This window comes from Cryptomeria japonica, chromosome 7 (genome assembly GCF_030272615.1).
Source record: "Cryptomeria japonica chromosome 7, Sugi_1.0, whole genome shotgun sequence".
Lineage (NCBI taxonomy): Eukaryota > Viridiplantae > Streptophyta > Pinopsida > Cupressales > Cupressaceae > Cryptomeria > Cryptomeria japonica.
In genome coordinates, this window is record NC_081411.1 from 415,947,348 (window position 1) to 415,965,296 (window position 17,949).

Sequence of the window (17,949 nt, forward strand, 5' to 3'; positions counted from 1 at the left end):
GATTTATTCATTAATTTGGTCATTAATTTAGTCATTGATTGTTGTCGACCAGTCATTTATTTAGTCATTGATTGTTGTTGACCAGTCATTGATTTAGTCATTGATTTGGTTATTGATTTAGTCATTAATTTAGTCATTGATTGTTGTTAATTGGTCATTTATTTAGTCATTAATTATTGTCAATTGGTAGTATATTTAGTGTTTTTTATCATTATTTTGCCATCAACTGGTCATATATTTAGTCATATTAGGGCACGATGGACTCGAACCACCACCCTTCTGCTTGTAAAGCAGGTGCTCTTCCATTGAGCTAGCACCCTTTAAAAAATAATTATACCATGTATCCTATGTTAGCCTATAAACATACAATTCCACAAAATACAAAATCAACTATTTGATGACAAAGAATCAATGTTTAAGGACATCACATCACTATCTAAAATATTTGCAAAAGAGGATTTCAATGACCAATGACCAACTCTACACTCAGCTAAAATATCTACAAGAGAGGTTTTCAAAATAACAAGATTGACTCACATCTTTGTATTTGCCCCATATCTCTTCTGCTAACTTCTTGCATATTCAAGGTCATCAGACACTAAAATATTGTCAAAAGGCATCATAGGCCAATATACCCACTCAACATTCCATGGATCAACTGAGATAAAGGTTCAGTTTTGGATATAGATTGAATACCTTATAAGCTCAAGACAGTATTAAGCCTTAAGGTCAAGAACTGTAGCAGCAGTGAGGTAATAGAGTTTGTTCAAGTCAAAAGATACTTATGACTGCCCGAAAGAGGTCAAGTAAACAGTGTTGCATGGTAAAGAACAAAGGTTAGATCCTCATTGCTATGACAACCAAGAGGAAAAATCTACAAACAGATACAAAGATCAATTCAAAAACAGAGGTCTCCATGCTAGGGAACAGAGCAAAGAAGACAATCTTGAAATGTTAGAAAGAGTCTTAACCATATGATACAGAGCAAAATAGTTCAAGAAAGTCTAGGATCAAATAGCAGAGATTGCACACTGGGCTAATATTGTAGACCTAATAACAAAATTATCAGAGGATAATAGTAGTTATGTCATATAAGGTAATGAACAACCTTAACAACGAAAGAGTCACTGTCAACCACAAATAGTTCCTTTGTGCAAGCAATAGCAGTGAGTTTTAGTCACAGTGATAACACAAAGAAAGAAAGATAATGACAGTTAGTGCATATTGAAAGGCAAAGAAGATCAAAGGAGCATGCCACAGAGATGAAAAGGGGGCAAATCACTGATGAAAGATAGTTTTGAGCATGGTACTCATCATTGTCTTGGGAGGTTCAAGGATTAAAGAGAGCTGTGCTAATAGACTTTAAGAGATGCAATGATACAGTGACATCTTCATCCACAGAGGTACAGAGCTACAATATTCATCAAGATTATAATCAAAAGCTTCCAAATGCAGTCTTACAGAGTTTAAAGACTACAATCATGGAATCAGAAAAAGAAATAGTTAAGGGACAAAAATCACCATGAAATGATCATTAAGTGCAGCAATAAGAGTTTGCCCTTTTCACAAATAAGTTTAAAAGGGATATCATGGAAAGAAGTTGCAAGAGAGATATCATGGAAAAAAGCTCCAAAGATACAAATAAATAAAATAACAGATCCTTTCACAAAGGAACATTGAAAGCATGGAACATAGATGATATTCATTAGAGTTTCTGTGTAACAGATCCATTTAGTAGCAACCAGGAAAGACAGAGGTTTTAAATTCAAAATTCTAAGATCTATCAGTCACAGTGCCAAAAGACTAAGTATTACAGTCCTCATAGAAGCATTAGAAACAATGATGATAGAGATCTTCTATGAATTGCAGCGAGGAGAAAGAGTGCCTGGAGTAGTGCCAAGGAAAAAGGCAGTCGTAAAAGACCTTAGGACAGTTCAAACAATGCAACGCTCATTAGAGGATCTCTATTATAGAGGCAAATTTATGGCAGTTTGTCAATGTCAAAATGAAGGCAAGACAAAGGTACAAGGGATTTTGAAATGCAAACCACAGTCAACAAGCAATACACTGTTAAAAGGGAGGTCATATTACACACATGGTTCGGTCAAATTACAGTCCATTCATTCAAAAGCACAACCAATAGAAAGAATGTTTCTATTGAGATTGATAATATAAATAGAAAAGGTTACAGTATTAAGACACCTCAGGACAATCCATAATAACAATGAGTAGCAAAAGAATGATCCATCAAAAGGACATAAAATGCCAAAAGCATCAGAAAACAGCCATAATGCGACTTTGAACAATCAGAATTAGCAGTCCATGGCTATATTCTAGTTTTGGAAAAGCAGTCCATGGTAGAGATATAGAGATATGAGCCTCAGGTTTGCAATCTTAACTATCAATGACAGAGCCTAACACAAAGATCTCAACCACATTAGGGCATGTCATAGAGCCAATCTTCAAGATGGTGCCCAGCTTCAATGAAGATACACTTCACTGTCATCACACAATGATGGAGAAAAGAAGACCTCTTACAACCATGTGAACAAAACCCCCAAGGTTTGAAATAAAGCATGCCTTTGTATAGTATAAAGGTCTCTGTCATAAGGTAGAACAAACAGAGAAAGATGGACATGTAAATCTAGACTTGATTTCAGTAGTAGATGCCACCATAGTAATAGAAACGCCAAAAAAATGCAAATATAACTGTGGGTAATTTGTAACCAACACCAAAACCACACAGTTCAAACTTGCCATGCCCAATTTTTTTTCCAAAAATGAGTTGAAACTAGGTCAATGTGGGTGAAACGGTGAATAAATGCAGGTAATTGAAAAAACGTAAAAAGAATGATTTATACACAAGTAATTGAAAAACCATGTTTTATGCATGTCTAATTCAAAAAAATGCCTGATTTTCAGTCAGCTCAGGGATTTTTGTCTATGGAACCCTCTAACATTTGTATTTTTTTCCATGATTTTTAGAGTATTCCAACATCTTTTAATTTGCCATTTTTTTTCCATTTTAAACCCATGTAATTGAATTCCATTTGTACTTTTGGTTTGTCACGCCATTCCCATGTACCTATAATGCAACTATGGATGCAACATTTATGGCTAAACGATGTGGCCTCTTGATAATAGGGCAAAATGGAGATACAGTCCAGATCATGGAAAAGAAAGCAAGAAAATTCCAATGAGATAAATAAAAAATTTAATACTATGCCCAAGAAGCAATGCATGCCTAAATCCCCAAAAGAATATGAGTTTGATGATAACTAAAAGCTTGTAACATTTGAACTCATGGATGCAAAGGGATTGTATATTATTAATTATACATAGCATATAGATATGATCTTAATATTATAGTAACCAAATCAAAAGGAGATTTCATGTGGAGATCATACCTCTAATGATCATAGTTACCAAATTTGATTTAGTCTGGATCTCCCAAGCAGAGAAATTTGTCCAATTTTTTCAATTGCTATAGACAAATCTTTTTTGATTCCATAATTTTGTTGCCTATTTTTATCAATGTACCCTTGGTTCATAATAGCCACTATATTCACATTCTTGTTTGGCAAAAGAAAATGAAGTGTTTTGTATATTCATGAAGGTTTTATTACATATATTATGGAATTAGGTGCCTAGATTCAAAGAGAGGTATGGGTATTATTTCAAGCAAAATAGTGAAACCTATCATCAATAATTACAAAAAATACCATAATCTGATATATTAGCAATAAAAAATCAGTTACAGTGAACATGCCATAACAAAGCTTATCATATAGAGGTTCTTAGAAAATTATCACCATATGAGAAGCAACAAACAATCTCTCCTAAAGAAACAACAATGTTTTCCTTTATAGTTTAGTTGATTTGTGGTACGTGCAAGAGGCTTGAGGAGAAGTAATGCAGTCATGGACTAGCAAGAGTCCAAGAAGAACAGTCATATCAAATAAGCAAGATGGATTTGAGAACATGAAGACATTACAGTGAGTAGATGAAGAGAGACTTAGAGGAATTTAAGGGTACAATGTATGAAGATCAAGAAAGAAAATAGTCTTGTTGTCCAAGACTTTAACACTGCATTACAGAGACAGTAAGGTTTTTCTCCTTGAAGCATAGAGAAACCAAGGACAAATAAATAAAGGTTGCATTAATCATAAATGTTAGTCCCAAATTTAATTCAAAACCCTTTGATTGAAGGGCCTATAGGAGTGGAAACATATAGTCTATAATTCACCTCAAAGACCTCATAATGGCAGCATTGATAGCAAAGGTTTTTTAAATGCATGCATGGTACAGCCCTTTTGATAGTGGTATAGGTTGTCATGGCCAAAGACAATGCTGACAAATGGGGAAATGATTATTGCATGGGCATCATACATGGCACTTAAGAATAAAAGGGCAGTCCCAAAACCTGAGAAGAAAGGTTGTTGTGAGAAAGTGACTGTCCTAAGCCACAGAAAGAACATTGATTCTAGCCTAGACAGTCATGAACCACAGTGAAAACTCCAAATATTTGCAAGGTGTAAGAATCAAAGACAGTGGTATGAACCTAAAAATAATGCATGAGCATCATACATGGGACTCAAGAAAAAAGACAGTGTTAGAGAAGTCTTGAGCCTTTATAAGGATATTGGACAACATACATACTGGAAACCATATGTTACATTGAATACTTCAAGGAGACAATATCGTGCAGTCATAGAGCTTAAAAGGAACTAAAGTTTTGTAGCTGTCAAATGATAAATATAGTAGAAATCATCAATGCGAAGTGATGAACTAAAGTCAGGATCCCTATGCCTAATAGAGGATAAGTTGAAACTCAAAGTCCAAATACAATCCTCTTTATCATGCATTTACCCTTCGAATTAATCATTAAGTGTAGATCTCATTCAAAAACTCCAAGACATAGTAAACAAAACCTTGAAGAGGTGAGGGTTGCATGATAATAAAGGATAGCTTGAAGATACTTTATAGCAGAATTCAATGATAATAAATATATGGCACAACAAATAAATAAATATATAGCACAGCAAACAAATTAAGCACAGACATTGGTTCTGAAAATATGTCTCAATATAATACAATATTAGAAAATGAGTTTTTTTTAGTGCATCGAAAATGTCACACACTAGCTGAAATGAAAACACTAGAAAAGCATTATGATTGAATCCTCCAAAATGCAAAAACGTCAATCTCCACACCTAATTTTGGAGAAACAAGATCCATTCTATCAGGCACAAAAGCAGTATTTCCAAGATGGTGAAATTTTTTGAATTTTGAGGGTTTGTAGGGGGCACATACAAGGGAAAGAAAATTTTATATAGACTTGGCTTTGAATTTTATAATAAAGCTGCTAAACATCATTAAACCTTCTAATTCTAAATATCTTAAGTTCAAATGACAAATATCTATGACATTGAAAATATAAATTCAACATCAACCAACAAAACTTGTAAATTGTTCAAGCAAGTTGAGAATAATTGGTTAAAACAATGGGTTCTCATTGTGGAGACCCAAGTTCAATTCCCCATTGGAGGTGGTTTCTAAATTGTGACTCTTGATCTTCCATAGGAGGTGGGTTCTAAATAAAAGTGCATTTCTAAGTACTAACTCTTCGTCTTCCATAGGTGATTTCTAATGTGTTTGCTCGTAAGGAGCTTGTATTGGTCTAATGGTAATTCTCATTTGAGCAAGATATTTGTAATCGATATCAATTCAAAAAAGTAAAACAAAAGGAAAAAATAAAAACTTGAAATACAAAACTGAGTAGAATGTTGAAATATAATGTACATGAATAAATACCAAGACTTCATGTGTAAACAATGGGCTGTTACAATGAATAATAACAAGACTGTGTTCCCAAAGCATTTACATAATAACTCATAAACAATAATTAAATATGAAATCTGACCTAGTATAGTCATAGTTATACATTGAAGCATATAGCGACAATTACCTTTGATAAACATGACAACCATCATGAAATAGTATAGATAAGGTATATATTAAAGCATACAGCTACTAGCTTTTCCCAAAACAATTAATTTAACTTGCCTTGAAGCAAGCAACGAACTAGTTGTACTCCATGCACAAATGAAAACCTGCATATCAGGAATCAAACACATTTAGCAGCATTGGTTTTAACTTTTCACAAATGGAAAAAGCTTACTACTCATTTATGAGAATGCAAACCTCAGAGGTATGTCCTTCCAAAATACTAATATTTGAGCTTAAAATTTCATCAAATGGGCATGAAGATGTGGCAGTTGTAATTTCCATTGGTTCTGGGCCTGAAAAAACCAGATGCAGAGAAGATAAGATGCAATCTTGAAATGACTAAACCATTGAAGTGAAACCTATTCTAAGATGTGTTTTTTCAAAAACAACGGCACAAAATGTCCTCTTATAGTTAAGGAGTAGAAATATCTATAATACAAATACAATAGATAACAATATTGATTGTTGTTTCTGATCCTGTTGTCTCATTTCGAGAAACCTTATTGGAGAAGTCTGTTGAACACAGAGTACCATTGAGAGGGGGGTGAATCAGTGGTTCCTAAACTCTTTTACAATGTTTAAAACAACTTCTGAGTACCGGTTATTATCTTAAGCACCAAACAATCAAACCAGTAAACCAAAAAGAGAAACCAAAGAGAACAATCACATAAATGCAACCCACAACACCAGATATACGAGGAAAACCCAATATGGGAAAAACCTCGGTGAGAAATGCTGCTGGAGACTAGTGCTCCAATCCAACCTGACAAGTAAAACACTGGATTACAAAGATTTAGGGAACCTACCCAAGGAGCACCAACCCCTTTTGTTTCAGGGAACAAACCCCTGCACCAAGCTCCAAATTGGTGATGTATATATTGAAAACAAATTTAGACACAGTTAAGGCTTCTTGTTGCAAATCAATTCTGCAACTCTTGATCAAATGGCTTACTGCCGGTTGACAATCTTTTCTTCTCCACTAGATCTCACACTACTGGTTGTGAGATCACTCTCCCTGATTCTTGGCCTCTCTTCTCTCTCTCTCTCTTATAGTCTCGCAACTTATTGTGTCACGCTTGGATGCTGTCTTGCTTTAACACACCTCACCGGTTTGCTTAACTGTTACACCTACTACAGTTATACCGATACTCAATCATTGCCGGTAAAACCCTCTCACCGGTCTGCTTGCTCACTCACTCTGCAACTTTCTTAGAATTAATTCTAAGGCAAAATAATCCTTCTATGCACTTAAGCTCTCTTTTCTCTTTTTCTTCTCTACAAGCATCAATCTTTTCTGTTTCGAGCTTGTATATTTATAATCATGGATTCCCGCCAAGAATGCATTCAAACACTGTTGTGTTAGGTTTTCCTTTTCCAGCTCAATTCGAATCCCCTTTGATTTGATCTTCTTTTCAGGGATGTGATCTTTATGACAACGATCAATCTTCAACCGAACTTCACATTCCAATGTGCGTTTTCTAAATTTGGAGGTCTGCACCATGCTTTTCTGCTTTTCTCTGTCACTCACCATAAATGGCTTTGCTGTTTCCTTCACCTATCACGTACGAAGATCAAATCTTCTTGCAAGATCAGTGTGATTGCTTTTCTTGCTAGCCTTCCTCGAGCCGCAATCTTCTGGCATCCTCCGTGACTTACGGGTTCCTCATAAAAGCCAACTTGCATGCAGATTTGTTAGATCGATGCACACTTCACCGATCTGTACAATACCTCCACCTAGCATCCAACTTTCATGCTTGTCGACATCCTCCTTTTCTTGGATTCCTATGTTGGTTTGACATACTTTGTCGACCCAGGTTGACTATCGGTTTAGCTTATCTCACCGATCATCCACTAGTTGTTGTGCCTTCATTCCGGTTTATGCCTTACTGGTAAGCCTTCTTTACCGGTAGATGACTCGAGTCATGTGTACCGGTAGCCTTCCTTCTGTCTGCTCACTCTCATGTGTATCACCATCATATCGGTCACCACTTCTAATTTACCGATGATCTTGCCAAACCGGTTGACATCAATGACAACTTAGGGCCAAATTGCCAACAATCTCCACCTTTGGCATTGATGTCAACTTACCACAAGACACTTCATACCGGTATATTTCTCCCCCTTTGACACAATGACAAAGGGTACTGTACACTCCCCCTTTGATCCATACCGATCTCCCCCTGCACCATATAAATTCTTTCGTGTTCAAGTGCATAAGGCAGATGACACAACTCCCAACTTGTGTCAAAGGTACTCAAAGGTGCTTACTGGTAATGGTTTGCTGAAAATGTCTGCTACTTGTTCTCCGGTAGGAACATAATCCATCCTTACCTCTTATCCTTCAACCTTCTCTATGAGAAAATGATACTTGATAGCAATGTGCTTTGTTCTGGAATGCATCACCAGATTCTTTGCTATGTTGATTGCACTCGAATTATCACACCAGATGAGAATAGGATCAATGATGTCCACCTGGATGTCCTTGAGGGTCTGCTTCATCCAAAGAACTTGAGAGAAGCATGTAGCAGCAGCAATGTATTCTGCTTCAGCAGTTGATAGAGAGACAGCATCCTGCTTCTTGCTATGCCATGAGACCAACCGGTCACCTAGGAAGAATGCACCACCACTTGTGCTCTTTTGATCATCAATGCAACCTGGCCAATCAGCATTAGTGTATGCTTCCAAGATGAATTTCCCTTGTTTAGGGTACCACAACCCATAACTGTCCCTTGTAGGTACCTAAAGATTCTGCTTACAACATTCATATGTGACTGCTTGGGTGTAGCTTGGAATCTGGCCACCATGCATACTACTTGTACTATATCCGGTCTAGAAGTAGCTAGATACAATAGACTGCCTATCATGGACCTATACAAAGTCTGATCCACAACCGGCGATTCATCATTCTTGCTCAATTTACTTCCAGTCACCATGGGGGTACTTATTGGTTTGCAATCCTCCAGTTGAAATTTCTTCAACATATCCTTTGCATACTTGGTTTGTGAGATAAAGATTCCCTTATCTTGCTGTAATATTTGCAAACCAAGGAAGTATGTTAATTCACCAAGCATTGACATCTCAAATTCTAACTACATCTGAACAGCAAATTCTTTGCAGAGGGCGTCTTTGTTGCCTCCAAAGATAATGTCATCTACATACACAACCACAATGATCATGTGGTTCCCATCTTTCTTTATGTACAAATTGCTGTCAGCACTCCCCTTTTTGAATCCCTACTCCTTCAGGTACTGATCTAATCTTGAATACTATGCTCTAGGAGCTTGCTTTAGACCATACAGGGCCTTCTTCAACCGACACACAAATGTTTCATCATCATGCAACATAAACCTTTCCGGTTGCTCCATGTACACTTCTTCCAAATTTCCATTAAGGAAGGCAAATTTTACATCCATTTGATATACTTTATAACCCTTGTAGGTAGAGAAGGCTAAAAACATTCTAATTGCTTCTAGTCTAGCTACAGGTGCAAATGTTTCTTCAAAGTCAATTCCTTCTACCTGTGAGTATCCTTTGCACACTAGTCTAGCTTTATGCCGAACAAGTTTACCTTCTTCATTCATCTTGTTCCAGTAGACCCATTTAGTGCCAATGATGTTATTGTCTTCTGGTTTGGCGACTAATTCCCAAGTCTTGTTCTTCTCAATCTATTGTAGTTCTTCTTCCATGGCATCCATCCATTCTTGTCTTTTGCTTCCCTAATTGAATGTTTTAGGTTCTACTTCAGTCATGAGGTAGAGGTTGACTTGTTCATCATTTCGAGCAAGTCTTCTTCTAGTCTGCACACCATCACTCTTATTTCCCTTAATTTGCTCTTCCGGGTGATTCAGTTGCACATACCGGTTGGGAGTCTTCTTGGATGCTTCTTCTGGTTCATTGTCTGACTGAGTTTCATCACCGGAATCATCATACCGTTTAACCTGAGGTTGACTTCCTTTGTGCATATCCTCATCAACTTTTACATGCGTACTCTCAATGACTCTTCTTAGTCTTTTTTGTAGCATTTGTAGGCCTTGCAGTTAGATGAGTAACCAAGGAAGATTCCTTCATCACTTCTGGAGTCAAAACTTCCTAGATCATCCATATCTCTCTTGATAAAGCACTTGCTTCCAAATACTTTGAAGTATTTGATTGATGGCTTTCGGTCATACCACAACTCATAAGGTGTCATTTTGCAGTTTGTTCTTAATTGAACCCAGTTCAAAGTATATGCAGCAATATGAACAAATTCCTTCCAATATGTGTCTGGAAGACTGGCCTCATTTAACATGGTTCTGACCATCTCCTTAACTCTTTTGTTCTTTCTTTCTACCACACCATTTTGCTGTGGTGTCCTAGGGGCTGAATATTGCCTTCTTATTCCATGTTTTTCACAATAATCTTCAAACTGATTTGATGTGAACTCTCCACCCTGGTCTGATCTTAGACATTTTAACTCGCACCCACTTTCTTTCTCCACCATTTTCCTAAAGATCTTGAATCTGTCAAATGCTTGTGACTTATCTCGCAGGAAGGTGACCCAAGTCATTCTTGAGTAATCATCAATAAAGATAAAATATCTTTCACCGGCAAGAGCTCTTGTCCTAGTTGGACCACATAGATCTGTATGCACAATCTCAAGTGGTCTGGAGGTGTTGTGCTCTTTTGTCTTGAAACTCACTTTAGTTTGTTTTCCTTTCACACATTCATCACAAAATGTGCTTACTGGTTTGATGATGGGTGGAATATTCCTAACACACCCCTTTCTGCTCACTGTAACTAAGTTATCAAAGTTTGTGTGGCCTAATCTTCAGTGCCACATCCAGCTTTCATCACAACATGTCCTATCATGCATTGGGACTCATAGCATTCCTTCAGATTATAAACATTTCCATTTGTTCTCTTTCCTTCTGCCACAACCTCACCGATACTGTCTTTCTTTATCTGGCAACCGGTTGAGTCAAAGATGAATTTAAAACCTTTGTCACAAATCTTACTCACACTCAGCAAATTGTGCTTTAGGCCTTCCACATAATATACATCATGTGCCTTCAATTTTTCATCAGTAGTTAGAGTGCCTTTTCCCTTTATTTTGATGGATGAGTTGTCTCCAAATATTACTGAACCACCATTTCAGTCTTCAAGTTTGATGAATTTCTTTTTGTCACCTGTCATGTGGTTGGAGCAACCACTATCTACAACCCATAGATTTTTCCTTTTAGCATGTAAGGCAATTTGCACTATCAGACTTGATTCAACCTTTTTCTTTTCTTTCTCAACCCATACCGGTTTGGTTTCCTTCTTTTTGTCAGCTGCAATTTTGTGCTTAGATTCAACTACCTGTTCTTGATCAAGATTTGTCTTCTTCTGCTTGATTTTCCTGTTTTTACAAAGCCTTGCTATGTGTCCAAACACTTGACCAAAGAAACGGGACTCGGACTCGGCTCATACTCGGCAAGGCCGACTCGGACTCGGACTCAGGACTCAGCGTCAAACTCGGCTCCAGACTCGGCTGGACTCGGGAAAGTGAAAAACTCAAGAAATTTAGAGATTTTTAAAGATTTAAAACTTGTTTTAGGCACCCTTTATTGAATACACCTTAAAGACACAATAACATAATCAAATTTGGCTCATTTGATTACATACACAAGTATACATCAATCACATAAGCATAAACGCAAATTGTAGCTGAAGGAAATAACAAACATAGATATATAAATATTGTCAAATGTATACAATATTGCAAAACTCATGGAATAAAAAATCCATGTCATCATATGATCATCATCAAATGTTTCATACAAATACCAAAGGTAAATACAACTACAAGCCTATGGCTTAGAGGAGCCTGCACCCTCCGGCCCCAGCACTCTGCGAAGGCGTCTAAGGTAGGTCCTGGATGATTCAACAGCCATAGCTGCTCCTCGTGACACCATGCCATGCTCACCAACATCAGGAACATCCGTGTCACTATTTGCCTCTGAATCTCCTGTCTGTGCTCGTGCTCTCCGCTCCTCCTCTGCCATGGCTACAGTCTCAACCTCTATATCTACCTGGTCGATCCAATCAGTATCAGACTCGGAGCTTAAATTTTCCCTACTTCTATTGACGTAGTTTCCCCCCATATTTTTCGACAGGGGTTTGGGGGCAGCGCCCCCAAGGTGGGGTCAAGGGGCATCGCCCCTTGCGCGCTCCCTATCACGATACAGAGAAGGGTCGAGGGGCAACGCCCCACGAGGCCAAAAAAACTTATTATTTAATAAAGGTGTCTGGAGTTATTTTTCTATTGGCTGACATTTTGTAACCCTAATTTTTCTCATTCTCAGGCGAAGGTTGTAGTGAACAAAGACGATACCATTCATTTAAAAAAAAAAATTTAAATGTATTTTTTTTGTCATTTTACTAACCTAGCCAGTAGCCGAGTTTGGGGCTTGGGACTCGCCCAGTTTGGGGCTTGGGACTCGCCGACTCGGCGAGTCTGGCGAGTTTGCTCGCCAGACTCGGACGAGTCCGAGTCCCAGAGACTCGGCAAGCATGACTCGGACTCAGACTCGCCGAGTTTAGGCGAGTCCGAGCGAGTCCCGTTTCTATATGCTCTTGACAATTATAGCATTTCACATTTTCATTTAAAGATAAATCCTTAACATTATTGTGGGGCACCAGTTTATTCTTCCTACATTCTAAACTCCTATGACCATATCCATTGCACTGATAACAAACAACATTCATATCCCAGAGTGCATTAAATGTATTTCTACTTTCACAACTCATGGAGGGCTTATTGGTTAATCTACAGTCAGCTATGCTATGCCCAAATTTGTTACACCGGTAACAATAACCATGAAAGTTAGAAACATACCAGTTAGGTTGCCTTGGTCCTGCAAAGGACTGTCTCATCGGAGGTCTTCCCTTCATACGGTTGACTCTAGTGAATCCTTCATGGTCAACTCTTGCATTTCTCTTAGGATCTGCATGTCGGTACGATGAGTGTGGCCTCCGGTTCATTGCTTGTGTATACCAGTTTGTGTGGCAATTTCCAACAGCATCCACATGTCTTTTTACTGGTATCCTTGCCTACAGTGAATGTCCTCTTTTCTTCACCTTCATTTGAGGAGGTGGACTTTATTTCTTTATTGGATCTGTCTTTGTTGTTTGAACTTTGACCTTCTTCAAAGCCTAAGCCATTGGTATCTTTGGATTGCTTTTGTTTGCTCAATATCTTATCTAAGGCTTTAGTGTTGCCTTCATACTTGCTCCTTACTTTTATTTCTTCCTTACTTTCCTCAAGCTCCTTTCTGAGCTTCACTATCTCTGCTTCCAGATCTTGATGCTCCTTTTCCTTCTTCATCAGATCAAAGGATGTAACTTCACATATTCTCTTGGTTTCTTCCAGCTACAGTTTCAAGTCAGATATGACTTGACTGGACTCATCCAGGGATTGCTTCAAGAGACCTTGTTCATCTACTACTGCATGCTTGACCTTCTTGAGTTCTCTTCTTGTTTTACTCAGTTCCTCAAGAGAACTTATAAGCTCTCCTTCTAAATCCACTTCAACTTCAATATCCTCTTCTTCTTCATCTTCACCAACTGGTTCATCAAGTGCCATAAAGAGATTAACTTTTATGTCATTCTCATGGCAGTCATCTTCTGATGCACTTTCTTCCTATGTGGCATCATCTTCAATAGTATAGAGGTTGTTTTGCTTTTGGTAGCCTCTCCTTCATTGCCGGTAAACATTTTTTTCTCTATCTTTCCCAGCAAATTTGCTAAACTCTCTTGACTAATCTCCACCAGTTTCATTGTAAGGACATTTTGCAGCAAAGTGTCCAACCTTACCACAGCTGAAACATTTGAGTGGTAGCTTTCCTTTATACTTGCCAGATCCTCTTTTCAGCTTTCTAACAAAGTTTGCTACCTCTGCATCAGAGTCTTCACTGGATCCTTTATGAGCAGCTACTTCTTTGCCCTTTTGGGTGATGTTGAACGCTGCTTCTTTTCTTAAGGAAGCATCACCGGCTGTTCTCATCTCTTAGGCTGTTAGTGAGCCAGATAGTTCATCCATTGAAAAGATCTTTAGATCCTTGGCTTCTTCTATGGCAGACACCTTTGTATCATACTTAGGTGTAAGAGACCTAAGTACCTTCTTTACAAGGATCTCATCTGCAATTTCTTCACCAAGCCCTTTGATGGTATTCACAATTTCATCAAATCTGTGAAGATAATCTGCAATCTTTTCATCATCCTTCATCTTGATGCCTTCAAGTTGGCTCCTTAGTGCTTGCAGCTTGGCCTCTTTGACTTTTGCATCTCCTTCAAATAATCTCTGCAATTTATCCCAAGTTTCCTTGGCTGATGCACAATGCATGACTTTGACAAACTCGTTATCATACAATCCACTCAAGATAGCATGTTTGGCCTTTGCATTGTTCTCTTACTCCTTCTTGGCATCTGGATCAGTGGGAGGAACACTAGGGACAACATACCCATTCTTGACAGACATCCACACATCAAAACCAAGGGAGGAAATATAGGTCTACATTATTTTGCTCCAAAAGGCATAGTTGGATACATCAAACATGGGGGCTTTTGAGGAAGCAAACTCATTTCTTGCCATTGTGTTCAAGTCCAGAACCTACCCAAGGTTTATAAACAACCGAGAACCTATGCTCTGATACCAATTGTTGAACATAGAGTACCACTGAGAGGGGGTGAATCAGTGGTTCCTAAACTCTTTTACAATGTTTAAAACAACTTCAGATTACCGGTTATTATCTTAAGCACCAAACAATCAAACCAGTAAAGCAAAAAGGGAAAACAAAGAGAACAATCACATAAATGCAACCCACAACACTAGATATACGAGGAAAACCCAATATGGGAAAAACCTCGGTGAGAAATGTTGCTGGAGACTACTACTCCAATCCAACCTCACAAGTAAAACACTGGATTACAAAGATTTAGGGCACCTACCCAAGGAGCACCAACCCCTTCTGTTTCAGGGCACCAGCCCAAGGAGCACCAACCCCTGCACCAAGCTCCAACTTGGTGATGTATATATTGAAAAACAATTTAGACACAGTTAAGGCTTCCTGTTGCAAATCAATTCTACAACTCTTCATCAAATGGCTTACTGTCGGTTGATAGTCTTTTCTTCTCCACTGGATCTCACACTACCAGTTGTGAGATCACTCTCTGATTCTTGGCCTCTCTTCTCTCTCTCTCTCTCATAGTCTCGCAACTTTCTGTGTCACGCTTGGATGTTGTCTTGCTCTAACACACCTCACTGGTTTTCTTAACTATTGCACCTGCTACAATTATACCAGTACTCAATCACTGTCGGTAAAACCCTCTCACCGGTCTGCTTGCTCACTCACTCTGCAACTTTCTTAGAATAAATTCTAAGGCAAAATGATCCTTCTTTGCACTTAAGCTCTCTTTTCTCTTTTTCTTCTCTACAAGCATCAATCTTTTTTGTTTCGAGCTTGTATATTTATAATCATGGATTCTCGTCAAGAATGCATTCAAACACTGCCATGTTAGGTTTTCCTTTTCCAGCTCAATCTGAATCCACTTTGATTCAATCTGCTTTTCAGGGATGTGATCTTTATGACAATAATCAATCGCCATCCGAACTTCGCATTCCAATGTCCGTTTTCTAAATCTGGAGATCTGCACCACACTTTTCTGCTTTTCTCTATCACTCGCCATTAATGGCTTTGCTGTTTCCTTCAACTATCAGGTACGAAGATCAAATCTTCTTGCAAGATCAGTGCGATTGCTTTTCCAGCTAGCCTTCCTCGAGCCGCAATCTTATGGCATCCTCCGTGACTTGCGGATTCCTCATAAAAGCCAACCTGCATGCAGATTTGTTACATTGATGCACACTCCACCGACCTGTGCAATACCTCCACCTGACATCCAGTTGTCGTGCTTGTCAACATCCTCCTTTGCTTGGATTCCTATGTCGGTTTGACATACTTTGTCGACCCAGGTTGACTATCGGTTTAGCTTATCTCACCGATATGACCATCAACCATCCTTTCAGTTTTGTTCACCGGTCGTCCACTGGTTGTTGTGCCTTCATTCCGGTTTATGCCTTACCGGTAGATGACCCGAGTCATGTGTACCAGTAGCCTTCCTTCTGTCTTCTCACTCTCATGTGTATCACCATCATATCAGTCACCACTTCTAACTTACCAGTGATCTTGCCAAACCGGTTGACATCAATGACAACTTAGTGCCAAATTGCCAACAAAGTCATCTCGTTTTGTAATGAGCAAGTCTCCAAATAAACACCACAGACTCTATTTTGAAGCAAGACCTCTTGAAGAAGGTCTTCCAGAAGAGATTGATGAAGTTTGCATTGGCCCAAGAGATGATCCTAAGGCTTGTGCCAAAATCCTTTTTGAGGAGTTTAGATGGGACAAAGATCTGGCTAAGAAGATTTGGTGTTTTGGGCCTAAAACAACTGGTCCCAACATGGTTGTAGATATGTGTAAGGGAGTTTCGTACTTGAATGAAATTAAGGATTCATTTGTTGCAGCATTTTAGTGGGAATCCAAGGAAGGTTCTCTAGCAGAGGAGAACATGTGTGGCATTTGCTTTGAGGTTTGTGATGTTGTTTTACATACTGATGCCATCCATAGAGGAGGTGGCCAGATTATTCCAACAGCCAGAAGGGTTATGTATGCAGCTCAGCTCACTATCAAACCAAGGCTTCTAGAGCTAGTATATCTTGTAGAAATCCAGGCTCCTAAATAGGAACTTGGAGGCATTTACGGTGTGCCGAATCAAAAGAGGGGCCACATGTTTGAGGAAATGTGGAGGCCAGGAACTCCGCTCTACAACATCAAGGCATATTTGCCAATCATAGAGTCATTTGGGTTGTCTAGCACTCTCTAAGCAACAACTTCTAGTCAAGCTTTCCCTTAATGTGTGTTTGATCACTGGGATATGATGGGCTCTGATCCACTAGAGCATGGTACTCAAGCTGAGAAGCTGGTTCTTGATATCCGTAAGAGAAAGGGTCTGAAGGAGCAAATGATGCCCTTGTTTGAGTTTGAGGATAAGTTGTAAAGCTTACATTGGTTTAGGTTCAAGTATTTTTATTATTCTTAATTTTTCCAATTACTTAGTTATCTTGAGTATTCTTAGACTATTAGTTGTGTCTTTAACCCATTTTCATTCTCATTTCCAGGATATTCATAGAGTTAGGCATTTGAGGTCTTGAGAGATCGAATTTTTGTTTATTCTATTTTTGGTTCAATTATAGTCCACAAGGTTTTGATTGTGATACTTCTAATCACATTGATCACCTTGTAATTTGAAACTGAAGAAGACACACTCTATTCTTCAAATATCTATGGCTATCATCGCAACTTTGAAATTAACATATTTAGTCTAGCCAACTATCTTCCAATGAGATGTTAGAAGTGATTATAAAATTTGAAAATTATCATATCAAAATTAATTTTCTGATGATTTGCTATCATTTGTTTATTTTGTTTAATTTTCATTCCTTAGATCGTATAATTACCTAATCTGATTAGTCATATGATTATTTTATATATTCAAATGAAAGCATGCTTGAAACATGAAATAGTACATATATATAAAAGTGTGATGTATGGATGTATGATCATTCAAACGTGGTATGCTACAATTTGATTTTTTAAAATTTTGAACTAGGCACTATTTATTGTGGGCAGGAACAACAACACTATATCAGCATTGTTTCATCCACAACCTGAGTGATTGTTTGCAGTGTTAGGCAACCATGAAAACAATCCTGATGAAATGCCTATTTTTCCATAATCTGCCCTCTTTTCTTTATTTTGAGGTCATATCCTTTCAGAGTCTATCATTTGTCTCCTTACTTGAAACTCAGCCCTTCTTTCTCTATGTACCATAGAAGCAACAATCTGGAAAAAAACGCGATTATAC

The 17,949-nt window shown here is 38.1% G+C and overlaps 1 non-coding gene and 1 pseudogene across 1 annotated transcript; one reads left to right on the forward strand and one right to left on the reverse strand.

Moving 5' to 3' along the window:
- Positions 1-17,082, forward strand: part of LOC131855834 (elongation factor 2-like) — a 47,495-nt pseudogene extending 30,413 nt beyond the window's left edge.
- On the reverse strand, positions 249-320 carry TRNAV-UAC (transfer RNA valine (anticodon UAC)). The gene has a single exon. It is a non-coding gene; the product is annotated as a tRNA-Val (tRNA).
- Positions 17,083-17,949: the final 867 nt, after the last annotated feature.